The sequence below is a fragment of the Schistocerca nitens genome, chromosome 3, assembly GCF_023898315.1.
Source record: "Schistocerca nitens isolate TAMUIC-IGC-003100 chromosome 3, iqSchNite1.1, whole genome shotgun sequence".
In the NCBI taxonomy this organism is placed as follows: domain Eukaryota; kingdom Metazoa; phylum Arthropoda; class Insecta; order Orthoptera; family Acrididae; genus Schistocerca; species Schistocerca nitens.
The window spans coordinates 614,094,688-614,115,209 of record NC_064616.1 but is presented as its reverse complement, the minus strand read 5'-3'; positions in this window follow the sequence as shown (position 1 = coordinate 614,115,209).

Here is a 20,522-nt window from a genome sequence, read left to right as displayed (position 1 = left end):
CGCTGTGGATAAAATATTTCTTTCATTATATTATGCTCGCTTTGGGTAGCGTCTTTTTTTACATACTTTAGCAAGAAAACACTACCTCTCTGTAGCCGCACTGGTGTAGGACATTTTTCTTTCTCACACTTATACTTCGGTTGCTTCAAAGGCACTTCACTGTGATACATCGTCCAGTGATCTGTCCTAGACCTGGTTTCTTATAGTCTCGTATCAGGTTTTTCAAACTTTCGTACCTGCAAAATACAGTATGTCTAAGCCGCCATTCTCAATTTCTGCACCCTAACTTTACACATATACACGTATCATAATTTGATTTTTTTTTCAAATCTGAAGGGGAAACTTGCATAATTTTAGTGTACTCAAAATTTACTGTTTATTTTCACGAAACGCTTTTCAAAGAAAACTCAATATTCATTGAAATTCAACGTCTTTTATCAAATAGTCTTATACAGCACTAATTATTTTCAGTAAATATGAATTAACGCTTATTCAAAAATAACAACAGTACCCAAATTGGCGCAATTACTTTACTCTTTTTCAAAGGATCATTATCTGCATTTTATAGTGGTATAATTCCTAAGCAAGTTCCTGCTGAAAGCAGTACTTATTACGATGTAAGTAAACCAAAAAGAACTTTTTTTTTCAAAAATTTACAAACATTTTCTGTAACTATTCTTTTCAGAAGAAATATTTACCTTACAGTTACTATTAAATATCTCATGACTTTACATAAAACAAGCTATTATACACAGAGGATGCAAAATTACTGGAAATGTTGAAAATATTTTCGCCAACGTATGTGGCTCTCAAACATCAGATACATAATCTATTTGCGCCGGCCGCGGTGGTCTCGCGGTTCTAGGCGCGCAGTCCGGAACCGTGCGACTGCTACGGTCGCAGGTTCGAATCCTGCCTCGGGCATGGATGTGTGTGATGTCCTTAGGTTAGTTAGGTTTAAGTAGTTCTAAGTTCTAGGGGACTTATGACCACAGCAGTTGAGTCCCATAGTGCTCAGAGCCATTTGAACCATACATAATCTATTTACTTACTTCCACTAGGCACTTTCCTTATGCCTCTTACCACAAACATCTTCCAACATCATTTCTACATGTTCTGAAAATGGCTTTGAAATCACATATTAAAGAGTCCCATTACATTATTTTTTCAGTATACCTTTTTACATCACTTTCACTCCACATTCATTCGTGTTAGTCTTAAGTATTCATTTACAGCTAAAACTATCTTTCTTTTACCCTCTTATTTTATGACGGCATTTACTCTCTATGTACATTTCATATACATTATTTACTACGATAGGGAAGAAGGAAGGAAAATAGTAAAAAAGTTCCGAATGATGAAGAGTTTGGCTGACAATACGAAACGAAAAGGAAATTATATTGCCAACAACTCGGGATGCCTGGTATTCGTCATACACCTGACAACGCTATGAATGCGCGTCCCCTGAGGCCTGTTAACTACTACTGTCCCCATCATCCTTCTGTATGTACTTCTTCAATTCAATGATATTTCGCAATCCCAGCAGTTTGTGCGACTTGACATATTCTAAAAAAAATGGCTCTGAGCACCATGGGACTCAACTGCTGTGGTCATAAGTCCCCTAGAACTTAGAACTACCTAAACCTAACTAACCTAAGGACAGCACACAACACCCAGCCATCACGAGGCAGAGAACCCTGACCCCGCCGGGAATCGAACCCGGGAACCCGAGCGTGGGAAGCGAGAACGCTACCGCACGACCACGAGATGCGGGCGACATATTCTAATTTATATGCATTGGCATGAGGCTTGACCACAATTCTAAAGGGTCCCACATCCTCATCTGTAATTTTTTTGGTTTCTGCAGTAAGCGTTTTAGGTTTTTCCTTGGTTTTCACCAGCACTAAATTGCCTATTTGAAAACTTGTAGGACACACTCTCGCATCGTGTCTTCTTTTTCTTTCCAGAGCCTTTTTTCTAATATTTGCCCGTGATATACTCTTTTACAGTTAGATAACATTTGTAATCTCGAACTAGTCCTGGATGGTCAGAAATCTCTTCCTGATGCCTGCTCAAAATTTGTTTTAGCTCATCCTTTTGTGTTTCTGTCAAATCCGATAATCCCTGTAGTTTTTCGTTAATTCTTATTCGTATGTTTTCTACCTCATAAAGATCTACTTCCTTCCTTTCACCATACTCATTATACACCACAATATCCTCTTTCTTTCTGCAGTAACGTATTGGCATGTCACTTTGCTCGTCGGGTTCATATTGCCTTTTACCAATAAAATGAATAGCTACTGTTCATCCCTGCACCACAACGACCGCATCATTACGTCCAAAATCCACTTTTCCTTTGTACTTTTGTAAGAAATATGCTCCCACCAGCATTTCCAAGCTTAAGCCATTTATTAACAGAAAATTATGGTCCAACTGTACATCACCGAGCCTGACAGGTATTATAACTTCATGTTTAACTACCTTCTTACTTTTCCCCGTGGCTACAATATTATTTATGCCATCCACTAGCATTATAACCACATCCTTACTAGCAGGGAGAGCATTCAGCAAAACCCTGTGACACTTGACATAAATCGGAACCACTATCAAGTAAACAAGGAACCTTCTCATTAAAAACAGTAACTATTATAGGCTGTCCTGCAGTTTTCTCTCCGACTTCAGAATCAGGTTCGTCTAACAAATCTTGCACTACATCACGCTATTGAATCCTACACCTTCTGTGGAAATTACGCACATATTCACGGAATCTTCTTCCTCTTTAACTGTGGCAGCTTTAATTAGTCTGTCCAATACTAACAAATCAAAACACTTCTCCAACCACTCTCCTTCTTTAATAATAATATCGGACTCTGCAACCCTTCCTATCGTGTTGTCAGAATTATCAAAATAACCCCCTGCTTCATCCACTTCTGTTCCTTCTTCGTCACTATCAGACACTACTCCTTCTAATCTACGTAAAACTTCCTCTGCCCTTCTATATTCTTCCTCAGGTACCTCTAATACCGTTTCCCTTATTATAGTGCTAATTCCACACTTCACTGCAACCTCCTCATCTGGACAACAGTGCTCACTCAGACTAACATCCTGTCCTGAATCGTCATTTACTAATAGCTGTTCCTCATTAACGTGGTTCCTGCAATTACTTTTATGACCTTTTCTTTCGCAAAAATCTACTACACTTCCCTGAAAAACACATATTTTAACTGTGTCCCTCTCCTCTGCAACATCTGTTTCTACTATGCCAACCCCAAGATGTTTAGCTGGTGGCTGCCTTACAAAAGGTTTTGCTAACGGATTTAACCTATGCTGCCGCAGCCTGCAAAGGCTAGCACCATTACAGACTGCCATTAGTTTTGTCCCTCTCCTACGCAATCATTTTCATTGACATTTCTTTCGGTTGGCTGACTACGCCACCCCGCCCAGTCAGCGGACTGCTGCTGTCTATATTCAACGTTCCGTTCTGTCATTATGTCTCCTTCCAACAGGAGCTCCTCGCCCTCGGCACCTGCCTCTGTAATTACTGGATCTTTGCACTCCTATTCCATTTACAAATGCCTCGGTCCTGTTTTCCTTTTGCTTAACGGGAGGCCTATAATCCCTCCTAGCATTCTCCTCCTCCTTTAGGAATTTTTCTACCTTCTCAAGATAATGAATAAATTTATCAATGTCATCCCTAGGTGCCGAGATTATTTTATTACGCCAGTACAAAGGCAACTTACTCCCTTCCTCCATAATGATCTGTTCCGTCTCCACTTTAGAGTTCAAATATGACAAAGTTGTGACCCATTTTTGGACAGACCTCTTAATAGTATCTTTCTTCAGATTGTATTTTTCACCTGACTTGAATTTGCTAAAGAATTCCATCTGCTTTCCTTGGTCCCATTATCCATCAAAAAAAGCCTGTTTGAAATCCTCTATCTTGTCTTATTTATCTACTGCCCAGTTTCCCCACACTCTAGCTTCACCCATCAAATTTGACGCTATGAAGCCAATTTTTTGCTTATCATTCCATGATTTGGGCAAAACGTCCTCAAAATCGCCCCAGAATTCTTTACGATGTACATTTTTACTTGGATCAAATCGAAAAAACTGTCGCTGTGCCACATATGCAATTTCTGAGGATTCTACAACACCATTAGATATTACGTAGCCACTACTGTTAGTAACACTTTGTTCTACTCTTTTTAGTCTACCATCATGTTTACGCTGTTGTTCACCTACAACTGTACTAAACTGAGTTACGTTAATTGTTTTTGAATACATTGAGGGAGACAACAGTGATCAATGTGTCACAAATATTTACTATCAAAAACAGTCTTGATCACACTTTATTTATTACGGTGACCAGTTTCGACAACTACTGTGGTCATCTTCAGACCAATGAGTAAGAACCTCCTTCTGCTGGAGAATCACTATTCTCCAGCAGGAGGAGGTTCTTACTCGTTGGTATGAAGATGTTCAGCCGCCTTCTCCACCGGTTGTTCTAACCGCTAAATCTCCACTTCACTATTGCTGTCCTTTCTGAATCATCTTTCCCTTGACCACACGGTTGGCTGGTTCAAATGGTTCAAATGGCTCTGAGCACTACGCGACTTAACTTCTGAGGTCATCAGTCGCCTAGAACTTAGAACTAATTAAACCTAACTAACCTAAGGACATCACACACATCCATGCCCGAGGCAGGATTCGAACATGCGACCGTAGCGGTCGCTCGGCTCCAGACTGTAGCACCTAGAACCGCACAGCCACTCCGGCCGGCTGACCACACGGTTTCACTGTCTTTCTATTAAAGTTTATTTATGCGCGTGTGGGTCCTTCTTTTACCGGGTTAACAACACAGCTGCTTTTAAACTGCGCACTCACTTGAACTTCATGTTTCCTGGACGCTAAATGCACCAATTGAGGTGGGGCGACGATGTCCCATCACTTTGTGGTAGCAGATACGTGCTAGGCAGTGTAAAGCAGCGTTGATGAAACCACTACCTAATACCTACCACACAGAGGCCATGTAACTCTAGTTGAAAGTAAGTTCCTCAAATTTCGTGATTAAAAATCGTACGTTCTGGATATTCAGTCTACTTCCTGAAAAGCGTTTAAAATTAGATTAACTCTGTTTTTTATTTATATTCAAACACATGAAATGGCTATCAAGCCCTTATTTAATATGGAGAAACGATATCATTGAAAGTTCACTGTCTGTATAGCAAATATTCACTCGAGAAAGCAGCCAGAATTTTAGGAAGTCTGACCCGGCTAATTTCACGTTCTACCAGTCACAGACCCACAACTATTCGGGAGTTAAACATTCAGTCGTTTCAGTGGTCTTCTTCTTAAGAAGACAAACACACACACCCATGCCCGAGGGAGAACTCGAACCTCCACCAGGACCAGCCACACAGTCCATGACTGCAGCACCTTATACCACTCGGCTAATCACGCGTGGCCCTGTCTCCTTCAACCTGATTAAAAAAATAATGTGCATCAATATATTATTATTGACCTTATTTGAATTTTGTATCAAGAGATCCTTTCTCTCCAGCACAGAGTGAGTCTTTTTCCGCCAATTTCCAGATGAGAAGGGGAGGGGACGTGAAGGTGGGGAGCGGAGGGCTGGGGGTTTCCCAGAGGAGGATGGATTTATTAATTTATCGATTTAATTAATTAGTCAATTAGTCTGATATTAAAAGCGTGCTTCTATCGTTTAGGGGAAGGAGGAGGGGATGGGGATTTACCAGAGGGGTGTGGAGGAAGAGTGGGAGTGGTAGGGGTGGGGTTTTCTCATAAGGATGGTTTATCCACAGACGAGTGTAAATCAATTAACAGGACAACACATAGCCCCAGGGAGTCGTAAACCACTTACGAGAACAATAGGTTACGGTTATAATTGAATCAGTTGCCAACATTTATTTAATTTTGATATCAAAAGTGTGCCAGAACTCCCTTTGCCCTACTACTACTGCTCATGTTTTATAATAATGACCTTGCGGACAATATTAATAGTAATCTGTAACTTATCCATAACGAAGTACTGTCTGAAAGAAGCTGCACAGATTCTCTGCCACATCTTGAAAGGACTTCAAAGTTGTGCAAGGATTGACAACTTGCTTTAAGTGTTCAGAAATGTAAAACTGTGCACTTCACAAAAAGGAAAAACGTAGTATCCTATGACTATAATATCAGTGAGTCACTGCTGGAATCAGTCAGCTCATATGAACACTTTGTAGGAGCTCAGTCTTGGGTAAAGCAGGTAGCAGACTTCCGTTTATTGGTTCAAAAATGGCTCTGAGCACTATGGGACTTAACAGCTATGGTCATCAGTCCCCTAGAACTTAGAACTACTTAAACCTAACTAACCTAAGGACAGCACACAACACCCAGCCATCACGAGGCAGAGAAAATCCCTGACCCCGCCGGGAATCGAACCCGGGAACCCGGGCGTGGGAAGTGAGAACGCTACCTCACGACCACGAGATGCGGGCAACAGTTTATTGGTACACTACTAGATAAATGCAATCATTATATAAAGGAGATTGCTTACAAACAACTCGTACGACCTATTCTAGAATATTGGTCAAATGTGTGGGACCCATACCAAATAGGTCTAACAGGAGTTGCTGAATGTATGCAGACTAGCGCAATGCTATTAATCACAGGTTTTGATACGACACGCACGAGAGTACTGCAGCGGTGTTGAAAGAACTAACTGGCGGGCTCCTAAAGACAAACGTTAGCTATCCTGAGAAAACTTACAAGGTTTGAAGAGCCGGCTTTAAGTGGTGACTTTAGGAATATACAGCAAGCCCCTTCATATAACTCCCACATGACTCGTGACGACAAGATTAGATTAACTACACCACCCAAAGAGGCACTGAATCTGCCGTTCTTTCCGTGCCCCGTACTTTAATGGGGCAGGAAAAGCTATAACAACTGGTACAAATGGACGTACCTTTTGCCATGAACTTCAGAGTTGTTTAGAGAGTATGACTGTAGATACACATGCTAACTCTTCTGATGGAATCTTGTATACGTCCATTCGAAACTCAAGTGATTTGGAAGCCTTTCAATATGTTGTAAATCATTGAGGTGGAAGGCCTTCTGGATGGAATAATGTATGATTTATATTAGTCTTACTATTTCCTGCTGCCACTTGCTGTCTATGGTATAACTTTTAAGCAGCAGTCGATGTCGGAAGTATGCGCATATGATAAATTCCCAGCTGCAAATACATAAAGCAGCAACCCAATCTCCCTTTCCCCAAAAAACAATGCTGGGATTTTGGATAAAATGGGGTATTTACCTTAGCATGCTAGATAGGAGATATCTGTCTGTCTGGGTGAGTTTCGATGCCTTAAGAATGGTGTGATGTCATAACGTGAAAGAGACTGGACAGAAATATTTAGGTGGGTCCTGGCATTTCTGAATGAGAGTGGTGTATGTGGCGCACACGTGTAAGAGGTCATACATGCGAATGCAATAGATACGCAAAAGACTATGATCTAACTCTCGATTAATTTGTAAACTGAATTTGAATGTATTATTTAAATTGTTGTAGAGGAATGCTTCTTAGATATGAAGTCAGGTACATAGCGAAACTTCTGAATATATTTTTTTCCACTTGAAAAATATGCAGGTGTAATATTCAGTGAACATTTGACTACATCAAGCTGTTTCGGACGTGTATTAAGTCGTGCGACACTGCTTGACGACCACTTCTTCCAAGTGGTAAGGGAAACTTCATGAAAAGACGCACGGAGTAGTAATGGGACCCTTCCTTTCACCATTGGCAGCGCACATCTTCATGGAAACTTTTGCGAAATCAGCGTTTCATTACGCACCTTTACAACAGAAACGTTGACTTCCCTATATTGGTAATACTTTCGTTGTCTGGCCGCATGGAGAAACAGAAGTCAGCAGATTCCACTAGTATCATAATGCTCAAAACAGAAGTATGCATTTTACGGCGGCAGTATAAAAGAACGACTCGCTGCTTTCTGTGGACTTGGAAGTGTACATGTGCTGCATAGTGTACAGTACCAACAGATATTTGCACGCTGTGTCTCATCACTACACGCAGCAAAAGAATTCGCTATTGCATTCGTTGACGTAAAGAACTCGTCGAATCCGCGATGCAGACAATGTAAAGTTGGATTTGCTGAAGCTGTGAACCACCTTCATGTATAATCATAACAGCTAGTAGATCACTAAGAAAACCATGCCTGCCAAGGATAGGAGCGAAGAAAAAATTGGCTCTGAGCACTATGGGACTCAACTGCTGAGGTCATAAGTCCCCTAGAACTTAGAACTACTTAAACCTAACTAACCTAAGGACAACACACACATCCATGCCCGAGGCAGGATTCGAACCTGCGACCGTAGCGGTCGCGCGGTTCCAGACTGTAGCGCCAGAACCGCTCGGCCACCAGCGGCCGGCTAGGAGCGAAGGAAGCGAGGAAGTAAAACAACCATATAAGCTGGTAGCCGCCATCGCATGGTGAATCTACACCGAGTAGGCATTAAGCCTATCTATCGTAGAAGTAACAAATTAGAGAACTGCTGGGACGAACCAAAGACGCCGCAGCTACACGCTCGGAGATACACTGACAGAAAAAAAGGCGCGGCAAAGGAAGGAATTGTGTGTTGGTAAACGTGTTTCTATAACTGAAATATGATATCTCTTTAGATTTCGCGCCAGTCACGTAAGACTGAAGAAGCTAGTAGCGCCAGGCGCCGTTATCAACAACACACTGTGTTTGAACGAGGTCGTGTAATAGGACTACGAGAAACTGGATGTTTCTTCGGCAATATGGAGAAAGACTTGGCAGGAATGTAGCTACTGCACGTGAATGCTGGCAGTGGTGGTCACAAGAATGTACGGTCGCAAGAAGACCGTTCTCCGGACGGCCACGTGGCACTACCGGGAAGGAAGACCGTTATGTTCGGCGTATGGCTCTGGAACATTGTACTGCATCTGCAGCAGCAATTTGAGCAGCAGTTGGCATCGCAGTGACACAACGAACTGTTACAAATCGGTTACTTCAAGGACAGCTCGCAGCCAGCCAGACGCCCTGTCGCGTGCATTCCGCTGACATCAAACCACCGCCATTTGCGACCTCAGTGGTGTCAAGCTCATTCAAGGGCGGAGTGGAGGTCTGTTGCGTTTTCTGATGAAAGTCGGTTCTGTCTTGGAGCCAGTGATGGCAGTATGTTGGTTAGGAGGAGCCCAGTTGAGCACCTGCAACCAGCCCGTTTGCATACTAGACACACTGGACGTACACCTAGAGTTATGGGCTGGGATGCCATTTTGTATGACAGCAGGACCACTCTCGCGGTTATCCCACGCACCCTGACTGCAAATTTGTAAGTCCATTTGGCGAATAGACCTTTGTGCTGTCATTCATGAACAGCATTCCAGGAGATGTTTTCCAACACGATAACGCTCGCCGACATACCGCTGTTGTAGCCCAACATGCTTTACAGAGGGTCGACATCCTGTCTTGGCCTGCTCTATCACTAAATCTGTCCCCAATTGAGCACATATGGGACATCATCGGGTGACAGCTCCAGCGTCAGCCAAAAGCAGCGTTAAGCGTCCATGTATTGACCGACGGTGTGCAATATGCATGGAACTTCATCTCACAAAATGACATCCGGCACCCGTACAATACAATGCACGCACATTTGCATGCCTGCATCTAACATTCTGATGGTTACACGGGTTATTAATGTACAAGCATTTTACATTTGCAGTAGCTTATCTCGAGCTTATATTAACCTGTGATCTTGCAGTGTTAATCACTTAATTATGTTAGCTAGACAGATGTATTCCTCAAATTTCATTGCTGTACATTAATTATTTTTTATGTTGGCTGCCAATATGTCGACAGACTAGTCTCGCGAAGTTGTCTTATCACAAGCGGCTGCGAACCCTTCCTCTGAAGGGAAAATAGAAAACAGAACAACAACGAACACAGCGGCAGCAATATCAGGTCACTCCTGATTCGCCAGTGTCGGCCATTAAAATAAACATAAAGTTGATATCTTCTGGATGGCCACCAGAGTGTCGACAAATTCAAAGAAAGAAATCTCCACGAGGTCGTTAGGTTAAAACAGTACTACATTTAATCTACTGGCCAGTTTCGAGTTTTAGCTCGTTTTTTTCAACTGAAGAAATGGAAGGTTCCGTGGACTTTCAAGGTAAATACCCAATGCTGTAGAAGATTGTGATTAAGAACAAAATAATCGAATACGTGACACTTTTTAAACATCTGAGCTGTGAAGCGAGCTACCGGTTAGTTACAATTAAGGTTCAGCTACTCAGTGTTGGCTGTAATTATCTTATTGGAGCGAATCTTGGTAGATATGCTAATACGTTACTGCCTAATCAATTTATACCGAAAAAAATTAGATCCAATTTTGACCACCAGGTGCAAATCTAGCGCTGTACAGCATCTCGTCGACGTCTCTGGTGCTCATACTGAACAAATTGCGTAAACGGTGGTTAATAATAAAATCAACATTATGCCTTTCTCATTAGTTGTACCTGTTCTGACCACATCCCGTTCCTAATCCATTACATATGGAAACACTTATATGCGCCTTTCTTGCATTCACAGCCCCGGATTTGCACCTGGTGTCCAAACTAGCCTCTAATTTTTCTCCAGAGTAAATCGGTTTCACATTAACGCATTGGAATATCTACAAAGTTTCGCTTCCATACGATTAACTACAGGGCATACGGGACCTCTGTAATTACACTTTAATTATAGCCATTCGTTTTTTATGATATCGACAAAGAATCAACTGCGTAGTGTCATATAATTTCATCAGAGACCATAGATTATCGAAACAGCCGATCGTAACACCCAGCAACAAAATCTTTGACTCTAACCTAAACTTTATCAAGAGAATTCCAATTTTTCCTTATACATAATACATAACAACAACACAAAATTGCTGAGTGCTTGCTGATTATATAGATACCATACAATCCTTCTGAAGCTGATTTTAGCATTCCTGTAATAAATTAGTATTTCGGATGTTGAAACTTATTCAATTCATCAAAAATGGTTCAAATGGCTCTGAGGACTATGGGACTTAACTTCTAAAGGTCATCAGTCCCCTAGAACTTAGAACTACTTAAGCCTAATTAACCTAAGGACATCACACACATCCATGCCTGAGGCAGGATTCGAACCTGTGACCGTAGCGGTCGCGTAGTTCCAGACTGTAGCGCCTAGAACCGCTCGGCCACACGAGCCGGCTTCAATTCATCACCTCATATTTTTCTAGCATGTATTGAGGATCTATAACAACCAAAGGTCATAATGATGTCAGGAATTACATAGAGCGATAATGTTCGAGAAACATGTCAGAAACAAAAATATTATTGTTATTGTGCTGCCAAGGTGGTTTCCCGAGAGCTGTTTTCATTTCCCGCTCGCCTCGGCTGTTTACTTCCTTGATGTCAGGAAGTCACGAACCCGGAAGCCAGTAGCCGTCGTATCTGTTGAAATTAAAACACATCCTCAGAAATCACAATTGTTTCTCGGATTTTCTCCTGTAAACGCTACATTCATTGACTAGCAGACGTATTTTGTAATAGTGTGTATGCTGGGCACAGTTTTCCTTATGAACAACTTATGGTAAGAATTCACAAATCACACGCGCTATAATTACGGAGCAAGCTCAACAAAAAGACAATCTTCCGACGATCACAGTGGACCTACAATATAACGTAATGAACCAGGAAGGAGTGAAATCGTCAAATAATGTCACTACGCTAATAAATACAGACACTAGACAATATCTAGAAACGGTGGATCGGGCTCAGGTTAATGGACATAGACTTAAAAGTGTAGCTCAGTAAACTAAAGGACGAAATGATCACATACGTCGCCCTCCTATTAATAACAAGAATAAAACATGAAAAGGGACACCTACCCCGTCCCCGCACTCCAACCGAGACAGGGACAGATTAATAATGAATGCAAATAATCGGACCATAGACATTAAAGAATTATATGAACTACTAAACCAAGTCTCCAGAAAAGATTGGAACATCTGGATCCACACAGCTTGTGCATCTGCCTCGTACGAGCTAAGACGAACTGAATTGGCGCCCTGACTCTCATCTCCCAAATACTACATTCCAACGCACTTCCCACAATGACTTCAAAAGTCTGCAGCTTACTGGAGTGAGAATTTCCTTTGTAATAGCTGAACTCGGAGACACGGTAGAAGAAATGGGAGCCTAAATGTTCTATACGCATGAGTTATACTTGAAAAATGGCAACCTCGCGCAATCCCCTCATAGATTTCAGTTCGCAAATGTGAAAGAGATAATTATTGCACATATTAATATAGGCATAAAGAAAAACAAAATCTCTGAAATGTGAAGCGAACATTCGGCATCTACTGCATTTCGATACGAAAACGGCGAATGGATCTTCACAAGCATATTGGCCTACGCAGAATACTCTGCCACATAGAGTCATATATTTAAAAATTCAGGAAACCGGAAAACTTCGGTCACGCAATGTTTTGTTAATAACAGCGAACATAAATTTGAAAAGTGGAGTATGGTTTAGCAGACGATAGGGGCAGAAGGTTTTAGACGTAATTCAAGAATTTCACCTGCTACTGGCGTATCATCCGGAACAATCTGAGACACACCACAAGCACCGATGCGGCTACTAATATAGACATCACACTAACAAATAGAAAAGCTGTAAATAAAATTTCCTAGTGGACAATCCACTCTAGACTGACCAGAAATGATCCAATATAATTACATTCACAATTAATGACAGAAATAATACCGGTCAGAACATAATTACCACCGAAACTTTTAACTTTAACCAACTACGGGAAATAGTATCGGGAGATGGCCACGAAACCCCCATTCGTGTAACTGAGGGACGATATTGTGTCTCCATGTAGTGTTTCACGCCTTTTAAATTTCGGAAAAAATTGATATTAAATGCTGGTTTTGTAGGAATGTCTCCCGTATAGCCGCCTCCAGTAGGGTGAAGTTATCAAGAGTGGAACGATATCTTCAGAACCCAGGAGATTTCTAGATTCCAGAGTCCAAAAGAGGTGGGTATCGATCATCCGCTCTAACATCTTTTCCTACACAGCTGGGAAGAGCGACACTACGATAGGTGCTAGGGTTGTGTGGTTCTTCTCTCGTTTAAGAAGGGGTAAATTTATTGACTCGCTCCAGAGGTCATGATATTCCTCATCACTCCATATTTATTAAAACAGGCACGTGGGATTGCTTTAGATTCATGGTTAAAGTGCCGTACAATGCCACAATGTATAAAGTCTGGCCCGGGGGCCGTCTCGCGGGCTGCTGTTAATGCTGTGTCAAAATCCCACATGGGGAAGGGGAGTTCATAGGCCTCTTCATTGCTGGAGTCTAAATGAAGTCATCTTCTCTCCCGAGCCCGCCAGGTTGGCCATGCGGTCTAACGCACGGTTTTCCGGGCGGGAAGGAGCGCCTGGTCCCTGGCACGAATCAGCCCGGCGGATTTGTGTCGAGGTCCGGTGAACCGGCCAGTCTGTGGATGGTTTTTAGGCGGTTTTCCATCTGCCTCGGCGAATGCAGGCTGGTTCCCCTTATTCCGCCCAAGTTACACTATGTCGGCGATTGCCGCGCAAACAAATTCTCCACGTCTACATCTACATTTACATTCATACTCCGCAAGCCACCCAACGGTGTGTGGCGGAGGGCACTTTACGTGCCACTGTCATTACCTCCCTTTCCTGTTCCAGTCGCGTATGGTTCGCGGGAAGAACGACTGTCTGAAAGCCTCCGTGCGCGCTCTAATCTCTCTAATTTTACATTCGTGATCTCCTCGAGAGGTATAAGTAGGGGGAAGCAATATACTCGATACCTCATCCAGAAACGCATCCTCTCGAAACCTGGCGAGCAAGCTACACCGCGATGCAGAGCGCCTCTCTTGCAGAGTCTGCCACTTGAGTTTATTAAACATCTCCGTAACGCTATCACGGTTACCAAATAACCCTGTGACGAAACGCGCCGCTCTTCTTTGGATCTTCTCTATCTCCTCCGTCAACCCGATCTGGTACGGATCCCACACTGATGAGCAATACTCAAGTATAGGTCGAACGAGTGTTTTGTAAGCCGCCACCTTTGTTGCTGGACTACATTTTCTAAGCACTCTCCCAATGAATCTCAACCTGGTACCCGCCTTACCAACAATTAATTTTATATGATCATTCCACTTCAAATCGTTCCGCACGCATACTCCCAGATATTTTACAGAAGTAACTGCTACCAGTGTTTGTTCCGCTATCATATAATCATACAAGAAAGGATCCTTCTTTCTATGTATTCGCAATACATTACATTTGTCTATGTTAAGGGACAGTTGCCACTCCCTGCACCAAGTGCCTATCCGCTGCTATCCGTATGACAGCAGAAAAATAAATAATTACAAAATGTACGCGTACACCACCATTACTCTACCATGCAAACATAGGATTACATTCGTCTGGTGTGAGACGTTCCCCAGGGGGGGGGGGGGGGGGGTCCACCGGGGACCGAATCGCACAGTAACCCTGGGTTCGTTGTGGGGCGGCTGTAGTCGTCGTGGGGTTGTGGACCACTGCGGCTGCGGCGGGGGCGGAGCCTCTCCATTGTTTCTAGGTCCCCGGTTAACATACAATACAATGCAATACATCTTCTCTCCCGAACTTCGCATTAGGCCTGGAAACTTGGATCGTAGATCATGGATAATGTTACGTCGTACAAGTACCGCACCATGGTCTGTGCGATCTCCACAGGCATGACTTTCTGGGTTCGATTGTCCTGATTGTGAACTAATGGAGAGGATATCCTGTTCCCAGATATGTTCTTTACTGATTCCATACTGCAGCGGGGAAAGATGACCGCTTCATATTTCACATACTCTTTGGATTTTCTGCCAGGTGTCGAGACAAAGTTTCGTTATGGAAACTATTATAAGCATCTCGCATTGAAGTCCGCGCTAAATTTCGAGCTTCTGTAAGAGATCGCCAGTCTTGGGGATTTTGCGTCTGTTTAAATTTTGCATGTTTGCTTCGTTGCTTCTGCAACAGTGTTCTGACCCGTTTTGTGTACGAAGGAGGATCAGCTCCGTCGTTCGTTAATTTATTTTGTATAAATCTCTCAGTTGGTAAGTGAGAAAGCGGAACATACTCTGTTGACACACTTCAACTTATAGGAACACTACGTGAATATACAGGGTGATTATTATTGAAGTAAAAGTTTCAAAACGCTGTAGAAATAACACCACTGGTCAAACGCAAAGTCAAATTGCAACGGAATATTATCAGAAAAGGGGGAAAACGTATGACAGCAGAAAAATAAATAATTACAAAATGTAGCAATAGATGGCGCTCTAAGCATCATAATTTAAGAGTGGTCGACTACAAATGACAAATGAATCATATAACAATGCCTAAGGTGTACGTTTGCCGTTAAACAAACTGTACTACTCAGTGTGCATGGGTGTACACGTGTGATACCGTTAGTTATGTAAGCCCATCCACCACGGCAAGGCCATCGCATCGGATGGGGAAAATCGGTTTTTAATTGTCCTGAGCACGAAAAACCTCATAAAAAACATCAATCACTTCGGTTTTTAATCGTCCTGAGGCCAAAAGCCGCATAAAAAGCATCAACCACATCACTTTTTAATTTTTCTAAGGCCAAAAACCACATAAAAAGTATCAATCAAAATCAATTGGGATTATTAATTTTCGTGTGACTGGCGCAAAACATGTTCAGTATGCTGTCCACCATTTTCTGCAACAAGTTGAAATCGAGAAACAGCATGTTCCACAACTGATCGAAGTGTTCCTAGGGTCATGTTCAGAATGTGTTGCGCAATGCGTGCCTTCAATGCAGCCTAGTTTGCAGTCGGAACAATGAACACAACATCTTTCAGATAGCCTCACAGCCGGAAGTCACACGGATTGACATCAGGTGATTGGGACGGCCAGGCCATAGGGAAATGGCGGCTGATAATTATAGCATTTCCGAAATGGCGCTTCAGCAGCTGCTTAATCAGGTGTGCTACGTGCGAAGGTGCGCTATCTTGCATACAAATGATCCCATCCACACATCCACGCTGTTAGAGAGCTGGAATGACGTGGTTGCGCAAAAAACACTCACAGCGCTTACCAGTGACGGTACAGGTAACAGGTTCAAATGGCTCTAAGCACTATGGGACTTAACATCTGAGGTCATCAGTCCCCTAGACTTAGAACTACTTAAACCTAACTAACCTAAGAACATCACACACATCCATGCCCGATGCAGGATTCGAACCTGCGACCGTAGCAGCCGCGTGGTTCCGGACTGAAGCGCCTAGAACCGCTAGGTCACCACGGCCGGCACAGGTAACAGGACCGGAAGCACCTATCTCTTCGAAAAAAATATGGCCCTATGATAAATAATACCGTAAACTCGCACCACACAGTGACCTTTTCAGGATGAAGTGGTACTGGTAGATTTGCGTGCGCATTTTCCGTTGCCCATATTCCACAGTTGTGTGTATTGACATATCCTGTCACATGGAAGTGGGCTTTGCCTTTCCACAAAATCTTCCATGGCCAGTCATTGTCCACATCCATGCGAGCAAGAAATTCTGAAGCAAAGGTCTCTCTTGCTGACAGGTGAACAGGAAGCAACTCGTTCCCATGGGTAATTTTGAATGAATAGCAAAGAAGCATGTTTCGTAGGATTTTACGTACCGCGCTCACAGATATGTCCAATGTTCGGGCAATTTTCCGTGCACTACACGTCTGCACACCACCACTCGTCTCTTCCTGCATTGTTGTGGCCACTGCTTCCACTGACTTCGAATCAATTCGTTTAATCTCTCTACCAGGTTGCACACCAAAAAACCCGTCTTTTCGAATTCCGAACCATTTTCTCCAGACACACGGCAGTCATCGGACCAACGCCTTTTTTCAAACCCTCCAGTGTCGGGAACTTTTGCAGAGCGACGTGTGCACAGTCATCATTCTTGTAATACAGCTTTACAAGCAGAGCGTGATCCTGCATTGAGACAGTCATGGCGATATACCAAATTCAATGAGCCGCGCGCATGACACGTGTTTTCATTTACATATTCTGATATATGCAGCACCATCTATTTATCAAATATCACACTATATTTTTTCTTCTGCCATACATTTGCCCCCTTCTCCGATAATATTCCGTTGCAATTTGATGTCATTCTGACCAGTGGTGTTATTTCTACAGCGTTTTGAAAGTTTAAATATAATCACCCTGACATCAACAGAATATCATACATATTGATATAGATGATTCTGGTATTGCCGGCCGAGGTGGCCGTGCGGTTCCAGGCGCTACAGTCTGGAACCGCGTGACCGCTACGTTCGCAGGTTCGAATCCTGCCTCGGGCATGGATGTGTGTGATGTCCTTAGGTTAGTTAGGTTAAGTAGTTCTAAGTTCTAGGGGACTGATGACCTTAGAAGTTAAGTCCCATAGTGCTCAGAGCCATTTGAACCATTTTGATTCTGGTATTACAAACTTCATATTCCGTTTGAAAACTGTGTTTATTATCAGGTAATGGCAGAGCTTTTACAGTGGAAGATTACAAGTTTGATAAGATGTGCCACACATGATAAATGGAACACATATGGACGAAGTAGCGCAGGTATAGTTACATGTCGCGCTTTTGTGTAAAAGAACCTTGGTGTAAAGACAGCTGACAGTCTAATCCTAGCCAGGAATGCAGACAATCGATGGTATGTGGTGGACTTTTAACTGGGACCAAATAAAGAAAGTCAGCAGAAGAAGAATGCTGCTCAAGTGTTATTATATTAAGTGAAATTGAGAAGTAAACTGTTCAGTCTTAATATTTCTAAAGCTTATATTCAGAAGTAATGCCTATGGAATGTATTCTTATGTTTCACACTACGCTAAGGCGAAGCTTTGTCACTGAAGGCTGAGTCACACGCTGGTGGACTATGGCTCCAGGAGGTTTCATTGCTATATGCTCACTCGCCAGGTGCAGATTCCTTGAGACGAATACAAAGGCAAACATGTACAATATAAACTGATTTTTGAGGAAGCTAGGCTCACCGAAAGGTGGTGACTTGAAACGTGTTGTTCAGTGATAAATTGAAATTGTTTGCCGTGATGAAAAAAATTACAAAGAAGCAAACATTTAAAGACACATTAACACACAACATGTCCCGACAATTTGTAGACCACTCCATGTATTTAGAGTGATTTGCACTCTGAAACGGCTTATAACTTTGTAATCCTGGACCCCAAGTAAGTTTACATGAATTATTATGTAGCATCTCGAAAAATATTAAATAAAAAAATGTCGTGTTCGAAGTAAACGCTAACCCGTCATCGTTACTGATGAAATCGCGCTTTCTACATGGAAAATAAATATGTGGTTGCTGGGGAGTTAGGCAATCCACATTGCTGTTGTGTGCAACTGTGTCCGCGATAATGTCGCTGACGTAAGTTGGTAAAATTGAGGTTGAGACGTAGTCTGGTACACGCATAGACTACAGATAACATGTATTGTGTATGACGTCAGTAACAAACATCTAAGTGACGTTACTCGGGCTAGGAAGCCGAGTCTCTGTCATTAATCAGCTATAGTGCACGATAAATGACAATTTTGTTACAATTTTGCATTTTGCTAGAAGCACATTAGTTAAACTTATGAAAATCTTCGTTGTGAAGGTGAACTACTTCCACGAGTTAAAAGTTAGATGAAAAACTCGACGAAACACTAAAATTTTAAGATGACAGATATCTAACTCACTACAGGGGTTTTCTATAATCAACGTTTTGTAACATATTATATCCGTTATTTTGGTGTCTGTACTGGATTAAGCAAAAGCCATCAAATATACACCCTTTTTTTTGGGGGGGGGACATACTGTTGAGGAATCGGCAGAAAGCTAATGCTGCCTGCCAGACTGATATTTTGTCTTCTACTCCTGTGGAAGCCGTGAATAAAGGCATTAAAGAACTGTAATTCTGCCTTATGTAAAAAGAACTGTCAATATTTTTCAAGTCTAATAACGATAACCATTGCGTTAATACCAGGAATTTCGGAGAAATCGTGTTTACAGTACTACTACATGACATGTAATAGCAATACAAGTCATTTTATTGTTAAAACCAAAGCTTGATTTCAGATATAAAGTTACACTTCTCATACCACGTAATTATAGAGATTCTGATTGCTACAACGAGTTCAGCTTGCTTCTCCGAGTCATGTGATTTTCATTTTGGTTTCAAACTCAACACGGAAGAGATAGGGTGTATGCGGTCAGTGTTATCTGTGGTCTATGGTTCAACAGATCCGTTTAACTGTCAAATAAATCAGAGTTTCGTGCTAGTATCTCCTTCCGGTTATATGTAGCACTAACGTAGGAGACAACGAGTTAACTGGTGGACGGCCAAAGGAAAAGTCGGGTCAGTGGATATAGCTAACTGGTGACTAAATCGGAGTTTCCCACTGGTGTGCTGCGCCCGACTATCAGCAGTGCTCATCTGAAGCCGTGCGGAGTGGTCACGCGGTTTGAGGCGCCATGTCACGCACTGAGCGGCCCCTTGCGCCGGAGGTTCGAGTTCTCCCTCGGGCATGGCTGTGTGTGTTGTTCATAGCGTAGGTTAGTTTAAGTAGTGTGTAAGTCTAGGGACCAATGACCTCAGCGGTTTGATCCCTTAGGAATTCACACACATTTGAACTCATCTGAAGAGAGACCAGAGAGAGACATGGACGCTGTGAGTTAGATTATACGTAGTTTAGGTTTCATACAGAGAAGGAGGTACATAGAAGTTTATAGAGATTAGAGAAATTTTCTTGCAGAGGACCTTTGCATGAGAAAACTGTTACTTTCACAATCAGAAAATAAGTCAAACTGTAAATCGTAGCCGGCCGAAGTGGCCGTGCGGTTAAAGGCGCTGCAGTCTGGAACCGCAAGACCGCTACGGTCGCAGGTTCGAATCCTGCCTCGGGCATGGATGTTTGTGATGTCCTTAGGTTAGTTAGGTTTCACTAGTTCTAAGTTCTAGGGGACTAATGATCTCAGCAGTTGAGTCCCATAGTGCTCAGAGCCATTTGAACCATTTTTTTTTTTTGTAAATCGTATGTAAGTTCCTTTAAAGAGTGGAGGACCGAAAACAAACTATATGTAACAAGTATGTTTGTCTGGGTGTATCTATGTACATTTCTTGGCAATTGTTAAGGCACAACTGTCTCTTGATAAGGAATTACTGCCAACTGCTACGGAACAACCGACCAATGACTATAAAAGGAAATGTAGAGGGCGGGACGTGTTAACTGCAGCGAAGCCTGTGCTCGAACGCTCCGTATAACCGAGCGAGGTGGCCCAATGGTTAGCACACTCGACTCGCATTCGGGAGGATGACGGTTCAAACCCGCGTTCGGCCATCGTGATTTAGGGTTTCCGTGATTTCCCGAAATCG